The sequence below is a fragment of the Gorilla gorilla genome, chromosome 23 (assembly GCF_029281585.2).
Source record: "Gorilla gorilla gorilla isolate KB3781 chromosome 23, NHGRI_mGorGor1-v2.1_pri, whole genome shotgun sequence".
Lineage (NCBI taxonomy): Eukaryota > Metazoa > Chordata > Mammalia > Primates > Hominidae > Gorilla > Gorilla gorilla.
The window spans coordinates 18,191,075-18,205,062 of record NC_086018.1 but is presented as its reverse complement, the minus strand read 5'-3'; positions in this window follow the sequence as shown (position 1 = coordinate 18,205,062).

Sequence of the window (13,988 nt, the reverse complement as noted above, 5' to 3'; positions counted from 1 at the left end):
CTTTTACATGTACAGGAAGGTCATTGAAGGCTCAGTGTTTTGTTTCAAAAACTGAATGCCAAGCCCACACATTATTATGCTGTGCTTCTTAAAATAAGTTATGAGATGGGAAATAGGGCACCCCCACATATATATATATATACACATACATAATTATATATAATATAATATATAAAAATTTTTTTCACATCCTGCATTCTTATATTACATACAATACAATATATATAATATATAATAATATATAATTATTATATATATAATATTATACATTCTTATACATATAATTTTATATATAATATTACATATAATGATATATAATATATATTATATATAAAGATATATAATATATATTATATATAAAGATATATAATACATATTATATATAAAGATATATAATACATATTATATATAAAGATATATAATATATATCATACATAAAGATGCATAATATATATTATATATAAAGATGTATAATATATATTATATATAAAGATGTATAATATATATTATATATAAAGATGTGTAATATATTATAAAATACATAATATATATAATATACATTCCATGTAAGATAATATAATATATAATATATATTATATTATACAAATGTAATATATAATATATATTATATTATACAAATGTAATATATATAATATAATATATATTATACTGTATAAAATAATATATATTATATATTATATTGTATAAAATAATATATATTATATATTATATTATATAAATATAATATCTACTATATATAATATCATATAAAATAAGATATTATATTTATATCTCATATTATATAAATATAATATATATCATATATTATATTATGTAAATATAAGATATATCATATATTATATTATATTTACATAATATAATATAAAATATATATTATATTATACTATATATAATTATATAATATTATAATTATATATAATTATATATAACTATAATTATATATAATTGTAATTATATGTAATATTATATTATATAATAATAAAATATAATATATGATATATTATGATATATATAATATAATATAATATATAATATATCATGATATATATAACACACTATAATTATATATAATTTAATATATAATATAATATAATTATATACAATATAATATATCATATAATATAATTATATATAATATAATATATAATATGATATAATGATATGTAATATAATATATAATATGATATAATTATATATAATATATAATATATATCTCATATGATATATAATACATATCTCCTATGATATACATTACATATCATCGAGGATATATATCATAGATGATATATGATATATATCATCGATTATATAATATATATCATAGATTATATATAATATAAATGATATATATTATATATAATCGATGATATATAATATATAATCTATGATATATATTATATATTATATAATAGATGATATAATATATCATCTATGATATGATATAATATTTCATATAGGATATGATACATAATATTATATATGATATATTATTATATAACATATTATATATATTATTGTATAATATATATTATATATTATATAACATATTATATATATTCTTGTATAATATATATTATATATTATATAACATATTATATATATTCTTGTATTATATATTATATATTATATAACATATTATATATATTCTTGTATAATATATATTATATATTATATAACGTATTATATATTATCTATATAATATATATTATAAGTCACATATATTATATATAATATATATTATAAGTCATATTATATATTACATATTATATATATATAATTTATTTTTAGACAGTATCTTCTTGTGTTGCACAGGCTGGGGTGCAATGGCGCCATCTTGGCTCACTGCAACCTCTGCCTCACGGGTTCAAGCGGCTGTCCTGCCTCAGCCTCCCAGGTAGCTGGGACTACACCACAGTGGGACTACACCAGCTGCCACCATGCCTGGCTAATTTTTTGTATTTTTAGTAGAGACAGGGTTTCACTGTATTGGCCAGGATGGTCTTGATCTCCTCACCTTGTGATCCTCTTGCCTTGGCCTCCCAATGTGCTCGGATTGCAGGCCTGAGCCAAGATACATATTTTTTAAATGAAGAAAAATTTCTAAGGTACAATGCTTGGTACCATAATCAAATATATAAATTGAGGAATAAAACACAACCATGAAACATATTTATAACTGCATATGGAAAATACAGAGGACAATATTTTAAATATCATATTTTGAAAGCATTAACTAGTAATTAGAAAAGATCGCATTTGACAGGCCAGTATGAACATACCTTGAATGCAGCCACACAGGTTCCCCATAAGAAAAATCAAAATCAGGGAAAATGAAACCACAAAGGTTCAATCTGCTCTGACCTTTGAAAAAGTCACCACAGATAGTGGCACTTACGACCAAGACCAGGAGATCCCTAATCCGATCACCATGGCGATAGGGCATAAACATTCCAGGGTGAAGGCACACTCCACACTGTGAGGTACAACTGCTGCCATGCAGACAGGTGTGCTTTTACATGTACAGGAAGGTCATTGAAGGCTCAGTGTTTTGTTTCAAAAACCCAATGCCAAGCCCACACATTATTATGCTGTGCTTCTTAAAATAAGTAATGAGATGGGAAATAGGGCATCCCCAAAATATATATATATATATATATTATACATAATATAATATATAGAATTTCATTTTACATCCTGCATACTTATATTACATATAATATATTATATATTATATCATATATAATAATATATATTATATATTATCATATCATATATAATAATATATATTATATATTATCATATCATATATAATAATATATATTATATATTATCATATCATATATAATAATATATATTATATATTATCATATCATATATAATAATATATATTATATATTATCATATCATATATAATAATATATATTATATATTATCATATCATATATAATAATATATATTATATATTATTATATATATAATTTATATATAATATTATATATAATGACATATAATATATAATATATGAAGATATATAATGTATATTATATATAATATATTACATAATACATAATATATATAATATATATTCCATGTAAGATAATATATAATATATATTATAGTATATAATATAGTACATATTATATTATATAATATATATTGTATAATATAATATAAAATATAATATACATTATATTATGTAATATAATATATATTATATTATGTAATATAATATATATTATACAAAATAATACATATTTATGTAAATATAATATATATAATATATATTATACATATAATAATATATATTTGTGTAAATATAATATATATTATATTATATTATATTATATATATAATGTAATATAATATAATATATATTACATTATATGAATATAATATATAACATATTACATTATATGAATATAATACATAACATATTATATTATATGAATATAATACATAACGTATTATATTATGTGAATATAATACATAAAGTATTATATTATATGAATATAATATACTATATTATATTATGTGAATATAATATAATATATTATATTATGTGAATATAATATAATATATTATATTATGTGAATATAATATATTATATTATGTGAATATAATATAATATATTATATTAGGTGAATATAATATAATATATTATATTAGGTGAATATAATATAATATATTATATTAGGTGAATATAATATAATATATTATATTATATTCATGTAATATGTAATATACTACCTAATATAAATATAATATATTATATAATATAATATAATACATGCTATATTATAATATCTAATATAAACATAATATATTATATAATATAGTATAATACATACTATATTATCTAATATAAATATAATATATACCATACTGTATTATATAATATAATATATACTATATAATATAATATATACTATATTATATAATATAATATCATACATTATATTATACATAATGTATATAATGTATTATATTACATGAATATAATGTGTTATATTATATAAATATGACATATTATATTATATAAATATGATATATTATATTATATAAATATGATATGTTATGTTATATAAATATGATATATTATATTATATAAATATAATATATTATATTATCTAAATATAATATGGTATATAAATATAAAATCTTTTATTATATAAAAATAATATATTATATTATATAAATATAATATATTATATTATTAAATATATTAGATTTATATATATGATATAATATCTTATATTATATAAATATAATATATAATATGTTACATTATATAAATATAATATATTATATAATATAAATACAATATGTAATATATTATATTATATCATATTATATATTACATTATCTTATATAAATATAATGTATAATATATTATTTTATATTATATATTATATTATCTTATATAAATATAATAAATAATATATTATATTATATAATTATATAAATATAATATACAATATATTGTGTAACATAAATATAATATATAATATATTATCTTATATAAATATAAATAATATATGTATATAGAATATAATAAATATTATCAATATAAATAATATAATATATAATATAATAAATATATAAATATTATATAAATATAATATATAATATATTATATTATGTAAATATAATACATAATATATTACATCATATAAATATAATACGTAATATATTACATTATATAAATATAATATATACTATATTATATTATACAAATATAATATATACTATATATTATGTTGTATAAAATAATATATTCTATATTATATATTATATTATATAAATATTGTATGTATTATATATTATATTATATAAATATAGTATATATTATATTTTATATTTACATAATATAATATATAACATACATTATATTATACTCTATCTAATATATAATATTATAATTATATATAATCATATATATAATATATATAATTATAATTATATATATTATAGATATAATTATATTTGATTATAATTATAAATAATTATATTAATAATAGATATAATTACAATTACATATAATCTTATGTTATATAATAATATAATATATAATATATTATGATATATATAACATAATGTAATACATAATATATTATGGTATATACAATATGCTATAACATAATTATATATAATATAATATACAATATAATATAATTATATATAATATAATATATAATATAATATACAGTATAATATAATTATATATAATATAATATATAAGATAATATATAATATAATATTCAATATAATATAATTATATATAATATAATATATAATATAATGTAGTTATATATAATATAATATATAATATAATATAGTTATATATAATATAATATATAATATAATATAGTTATATATAATATAATATATAATATAATATAGTTATATATAATATAATATATAATATAAGATAATTATATATCATATAATAAATAATATAATTATATATAATATAATACCTAGTAAAATTATATATAATATAATAAATAATATAATTATATATAATATCATATATAATAAAATTATATATAATATAATATATAATATAATTATATATAATGTAATATAATATAATTATATATAATGTAATATAATATAATTATATATAATATAATATATAATATAATTATACATAATATAATATATAATATAATATAATTATATATAATGTAATATATAATGTATATCTCATATAATATACAATATATATCTCATATGATATATAACATATCATCAATGATATATATCATAGATTATAAATGATTTATATCACAGATTTTATAATACATATCGTAGATTATATATTATATATCATAGATTACATACAATATAAATGATATATATTATATATAATCTATGATATATAATATATAATCTACCATATATATTATATCATATAATAGAATATATTATATCATATATGATATAATATATTCTATAATATGATATAATATATTATGTGTTCTATGATATATAAAATATTATATATTATTCTATAACATATTTTATATTATTGTATAATATATATTACACATTATATAACATATATGTCATATAATATAATATATAAGTCATATTATATATATTATTTATATTATAAGTCATATTATTTAGTATATATTGTCATATTATACATTATATATAAAATATATTATAAGTCATATTATATATTACATATTATATATATAATTTATTTTTAGACAGTGTGTTGTTCTGTTGCACAGTCTGGGGTGCAATGGCGCCATCTTGGCTCACTGCAACCTCTGTCTCACGGGTTCAAGCAGTTGTCCTGCCTCAGCCTCCCAGGTACCTGGGACTACACCACAGTGGGACTACACCACCTGCCACCATGCCTGGCTAATTTTTTGTATTTTTAGTAGAGACAGGGTTTCACTGTATTGGCCAGGATGGTCTTGATCTCCTCACCTTGTGATCCTCTTGCCTTGGCCTCCCAACGTGCTGGGATTACAGGCCTGAGCCAAGATACATATTTTTCAAATGAAGAAAAATTTCAAAGGTACTCTGCTTGGCACAAGAATCAAATATATAAATTGAGGAATAAAACATAACCATGAAACATATTTATAACTCCATGTGGAAAATACAGAGGAGAATTTTTTAAATATCATATTTTGAAAGCATTAACTAGTAATTTGAAAAGATCGCATTTGACAGGCCAGTATGAACATACCTTGAATGCAGCCACACAGGTTCCCCATAAGAAAAATCAAAATCAGGGAAAATGAAACCACAAAGGTTCAATCTGCTCTGACCTTTGAAAAACTCAGCACAGATAGTAGCACTTAGGACCAAGGGCAGGAGATCCCTAATCCCATCACCATGGCGATAGGGCATAAACATTCCAGGGTGAAGGCACAATCCACATTGGGAGGTCCAACTGCTGCCATGCAGACAGGTGTGCTTTTACATGTACAGGAAGGTCATTGAAGGCTCAGTGTTTTGTTTCAAAAACTGAATGCCAAGCCCACACATTATTATGCTGTGCTTCTTAAAATAAGTTATGAGATGGGAAATAGGGCATCCCCAAATATATATATGTATACATATATAATTATATATAATATAATATATAAAATTTCTTTTCACATCCCGCATCCTTATATTCCATATAATAAATTATATATAATATATAATAATATACAATATTATTATATATATAATATTGTATATTATTATATATATAATTTTATATATAACATTACATATAAAGATATATAATATATAATATATAAAGATATATAATATGTATTATATATAAAGATATATAATATATATTATATATAAAGATATATAATATATATTATGTATAAAGATATATAATGTATATTATGTATCAAGATATATAATGTATATTATATAAAGATATATAATATACATTAGATATAAAGATATATAATATACATTAGATATAAAGATATATAATATAATATATTATAAAATACATAATATATATAATATATATTCCATGTAAGATAATATTTAATATATAATATATTACATTATATTAATATTATATATGATATAATATAATACATATTATATTGTATAAATATAATATATACTATATAGAATATCATATAAAATGATATATTATATACTATATATTATATTATATAAATATAATATATATCGTATATTATATTATATTTACATAATATAACATATAATATATATTATATTATACTATATATAACTATATAATATTATAATTATATATAATTATACATAATTATAATTATATATTATTATATATAATTATATATAATTGTAATTATATGTAACATTATATTATATAATAATATATAATATATGATATATTATGATATATATAATATAATATAAAATATATTATGATATATATAATATATGATAATATAATTTCATATAATATAATATATACCATAATATACTTATATATAATATAATATATTATATAATATAATTATGTATAATATAATATATAATATAATATAATTTTATATAATATATAATATAATATAATTTTATATAATATATAATATATATCTCATATGATATATAATATATATCTCCTATGGTATATATTATATATCATCGATGATATATGATATATATCATACATTATATAATATATATCATAGATGATATATAATATAAATGATATATATTATATATCATCGATGATATATAATATATCATCGATGATATATAGTATATATTATATCATATATGATATAATATGTTATATATGATATGATATAATATATTATATATGATATGATATAATATATCATATGTGATATGATATAATATATCATATATGATATTGTATAATATATCATGTATGATATGATACATAATATTATATATGATATATTATTCCATAACATATTATATATTATTGTATAATACATATTATATATTATATAACATATTATATATATTATTGTATAATATATATCATATATTATATAAAATATTATATATTATATATAATATGTATTATAAGTCACATATATTATATATAACATATATTATAAGTCATATTATATATTATATAATATATATATAATTTATTTTTAGACAGTGTCTTGTACTGTTGCACAGGCTGGGGTGCAATGGCACCATCTTGGCTCACTGCAACCTCTGCCTCACGGGTTCAAGCGGTTGTCCTGCCTCAGCCTCCCAGGTAGCTAGGACTACACCACACTTGGACTACACCACCTGCCACCATGCCTGGCTAATTTTTTGTATTTTTAGTAGAGACAGGGTTTCACTGTATTGGCCAGGATGGTCTTGATCTCCTCACCTTGTGATCCTCTTGCCTTGGCCTCCCAACGTGCTGGGATTACACGCCTGAGCCAAGATACATATTTTTTAAATGAAGAAAAATTTCAAAGCTACTCTGCTTGGTACAAAAATCAAATATATAAATTGAGGAATAAAACATAACCATGAAACATATTTATAACTGCATATGGAAAATACAGAGGAGAATGTTTTCAATAACATATTTTGAAACCATTAACTAGGAATTTGAAAAGATCGCATTTGACAGGCCAGTATGAACATACCTTGAATGCAGCCACACAGGTTCCCCATAAGAAAAATCAAAATCAGGGAAAATGAAACCACAAAGGTTCAATCTGCTCTGACCTTTGGAAAACTGAGCACAGATAGTGGCACTTAGGACCAAGGGAAGGAGATCCCTAATCCCATCACCATGGCGATAGGGCATAAACACTCCAGGGTGAAGGCACAATCCACACTGTGAGGTCCAACTGCTGCCATGCAGACAGGTGTGCTTTTACATATACAGGAAGGTCATTGAAGGCTCAGTGTTTTGTTTCAAAAACTGAATCCCAAGCCCACACATTACTATGTTGTGCTTCTTAAAATAAGTTATGAGATGGGAAATAGGGCACCCCCAAATATATATACATATAATTATACATAATATAATATATGTATAATTGTATATAATATAATATATAATTATATATAATATAATATATATATAATTATATATAGTATATATATTATATATAATATATATATAATTATATATAGTATATATAATTATATATAATATATATATAATTATATACAATATAATATATATGTATAATTATATATAATATAATATGTATAATTATATATAATATAATATATATAATTATATATAATATAATATATATAATTATATATAATATAATATATATAATTATATATAAGATAATATAGATGATATATATAACATATATATAATTTCCTTTTACATCCTGCATCCTTATATTCTATATAATATTATATATAATATATGATATGTTTTGTATATGATATATGATATATAAGATATAATATATGATATATATTACATACAATATATGATATATAATATATGATATATATTACATATAATATATGATATATATTATATGTAATATATTATACATAATATATGATATATATTATTTGTAATATATTATACATAATATATGATATATATTATATGTAATATATTATTCATATTATATAATGTATACATTATATAATATATCATATATTATATAGAAAATATATTATATGTATCATATATAATATATTATAATATATTATATTTAAGATACATTGTGTATGTCATATAATATATATTATATGTCATATTGTATATGTTATATGTAATATATATAATACATTGTATACCTAATATATTTATTATATATATTATATATTATGTATATAATATATTATATATAATATATAACATATATAATGTGACATATAATATGTTATATATATTATGTATTATATATTATATATATAATTTTTTTTTAGACAGAGTCTTGTTCTGTTGCACAGGCTGGAGTGAAATGGTGCCATCTTGGCTCACTGACCTCGATCTCCTGATGGTCTCGATCTCCTGACCTCGTGATCCGCCCGCCTCGGCCTACCAAAGTGCTGGGATTAAAGGCGTTAGCCACCGCGCGGGGCCGAGACTCTGTCTTAAAAACAAAGGCTGGCGCGGTAGCACTTTGGGAGGCGGAGGCGGGTGGATCACGAGGTCAGGAGTTGGAGACCAGCCTGGCCAACACAGCGAAACCCCGTCTCTACTAAAACTACAAAAAATTAGCCGGGCGTGGTGGCGGGCGCCTGTAGTCCCAGCTACTCCGGAGGCTGAGGCAGGAGAATGGCGTGAACTCGGGAGGCGGAGCTTGCAGTCACCCGAGATCTCACCACTGCACTCCAGCCTGGGTGACAGTGTGAACCTCCGTCTCAAAAAAAAAAAAAAAAAAAAAGAGAGAGAGACACAGAGAAAAAGGTTTATTGACTTAATGCACTTTTATGCCTGTGTTCTTCAATTTGCTTAGGAAAGACCTACACTTGAGAGCTGGGATAGAGTAATCTGCAGTAACTGAGTGGTGGCTGCCCCCTTTACAGAGGCATAAGTTCTCAACTTGCCACAGTCTGCACCATTCTGCTTTGTTACCACTTGTGTCTGCACTGAGTCCCCACGTCAGCCATGTGCTAAGTCCTATGGAGCTGGCCTTCATGGTGCTCACACACCTGTACCCTCCTCTGTGCCCCATGGACCCTGCACTCATCTGGGCCTTCATGTGCTCTCACTCATTCCTGTCACACAAAACCCTACTAAGTACTGCACATTGAACTGGGCATGGTATCCAAGATGCCCAAGCAAGTCCCTGCCCTCCCCATGTTCATGTTCTGGTGACCTCAGGAAACTATTAAAATATAAGGAGGGGTGCACACTCTCCTTTTGAGAATGCAAACGGGCACAGCCTTTTTGGAAGGCAATTTATCATCATGCACTGAGAGCCTCAAAACTGCCTGTGCCCTTTGATACAATCATTTGACTAATGTGCTCTAGAGAAATAACCAGAGATGCATAAAAGATTGATGCCTAAAGATGCTCATGGGGCGAGACGCGGTGGCTCACACCTGTAATCCCAGCCCTTTTGGAGGCCTAGGTGGGTGGATCCCTTGAGGTCAGGAGTTTGAGACCAGCTTGACGAACATGGTGAAACCCCAGCTGTACTAAAAATACAAAATTAGCCAGGCATGATGGCGCACACCTGTAATCCCCGCTACTCAGGAGGCTGAGGCAGGAGAATTGCTTGAATCCTGGAGGTGGAGGCTGCAGTTCTTACCATTGCACTCTAGCCTGGGCAACAAGAGCAAAACTCTGTCTCAAAAAAAAAAAAGATGCCCATGGAAATGCTGTTTATCATAATGAAAATGGGAAGTGTCCCCAATAACAGGGGATTGGCCAACTAAAATTTGGATATGTTAAATGTTAAAAGCAAATGTTAAAAGCCACATGCTCAAAGAACACTTAATAATTCATGAAAATACACGATTAATGTTAAGTGAGAAAATTGGGGAAAAAAAATCACATGGCAGCTGGGTGCAGTGGCACGTGCCTGTAGCCCCAGCCATTCAGAGGCTGAGGTAGGAGGATTGCTTGAGCTCATGAGTTGGAGACCAGCTGGGGCAATACAATAAGACCCTGTCTTTAAAAATCAATCAATCAATCACATGGCTTATCTGACAGTTCCTCAAAAGCTTAATCATAGAATTACCATATAACCCATTAATTCCATTCATAGGTATATACTTAAAAGAAATGAAGACATATGTCCCCACAAGAACTTGTGCACGAATATCCATAGCAACATTATTTATAATATTCTAAGAGTGAAAATGCCCACCAGTGGATAAATACAATGTGGTATATCCATACAGTGGAATATTATTTGGCAATAAAAAGGAATTTGAGGTGATAACAATGTTCTAAAATGTATTGTGGTGATGGCTACATAACTGTGCATATTCTAAAGGCAATTGAATTACAGATACTTTCAATGAATGAACAGTATGGTATGTGAATGACGTCTCAATAAAACTGTTTCGAAAAGAAGGAAAAGTACTGACACGTGCTAAAAACGGATGAAACTAGAAAACATGATGCTGAGTGAAAGAAGCCAGTCACAAGATCACGTGTTGCATGACTGCATTTATATGAAACATCTGGAGTACACAAATCTATACAGACAGAAAGTAGGTTATAAATTGCCTAGGCGTAGAGAAATAGAAGGATTGGAGGTTGACAGCTAAAGGATGTGGATTTCTTTGGGGGGGTGATAAAAATGTTCTAAAATTGATTGTGGTGATGTGCAACTCTATGAATATGCTAAAAACCACTCGATTGTACATTTTAAATGGGTGATTTATGTGGTATGTGAATTACATCTCAAGAAAGCTGTTGCAAAAAATATCATATGGGTTGAGCCTAGTGGTATTAAAAAAGTATAAATATGGCCAGGCGCGGTGGCTCACGCCCATAATCCCAGCACTTTGGGAGGCCGAGGCGGGCGGATCACGAGGTCAGGAGATCGAGACCATCCTGGCTAACATGGTGAAACCCCGTCTCTACCAAAAATACAAAAAAAAATTAGCCAGATGTGGTGGCGGGTGCCTGTAGTCCCAGCTACGTGGGAGGCTGAGGCAGGAGAATGGCCTGAACCCAGGAGGCGGAGGTTGCAGTGAGCCGAGATCGTGCCACTGCACTCCAGTCTGGGCCACAGAGCGAGACTCCGTCTCAAAAAAAAAAAAAAAAGATTATAATACCATATTTTCCCCATAGTTTTTCTGTGTTTAGATACGCAAATCCTTACTGTACAGGTTGGTAGTGGAGGGACAATATGCTGTACCATATGGCCTAGGTGTGCAGTAGGCTGCACCATCTAGTCTGGTCTAAGCACACTCTGTGATGTTCTCACATCAACGAAATCGCCTGATGATGCATTTCTGAGAACGTATTCTAGTCATTGAGCAATGCATGCCCCTATTGAAGAGCACTGTGTGATGCGGGCTACAGCTGAGTTCTGTGCACGATGTGTTGCTGGAGCCATGAGGAAGGGGAGGACTATGGACTGAAAGGTGTCTCCCTCAATATTAGACGCTGAAGCTCTAGTCCCCATTGTGACTGTATTTGGGACCAGGGCCTATAAGAAGATGGTGAAGGTTAAGTGAGGGCATAAGGGTGGGCCTTGATCCAATAGGGTTAGTGTCCTTATAAGAGACCAGAGAGCTTGGGTGCTACCTCCCCCGACCCCGTGGGAGGACGTGGTGAGAAGGTGGCTGTGTGCAAGCCAGGAAGAGAGGCCTCTGGGACTTTTAGCCTCCAGAACTGTGAGAAAATAAGTGTCTGTTGTTTAAGCCGCTCAGTCGATGGTATTTTTTTATGGCACCTGGAGCTGACTAATACTGAAGGATTCACCCTCCTGGAGAGAAGGGGCAGTGGGGGCAGTGGCCTTCTCTGGTTTCCCTGATCCTCTGCAGAACTGCCTGTCTGCCCCTTCTCCTTGTGCCAAAGCATCCTTCTAAGAGCAGACCTGATCGCACTGTTCAGAGGCCCCCAAAGCCCA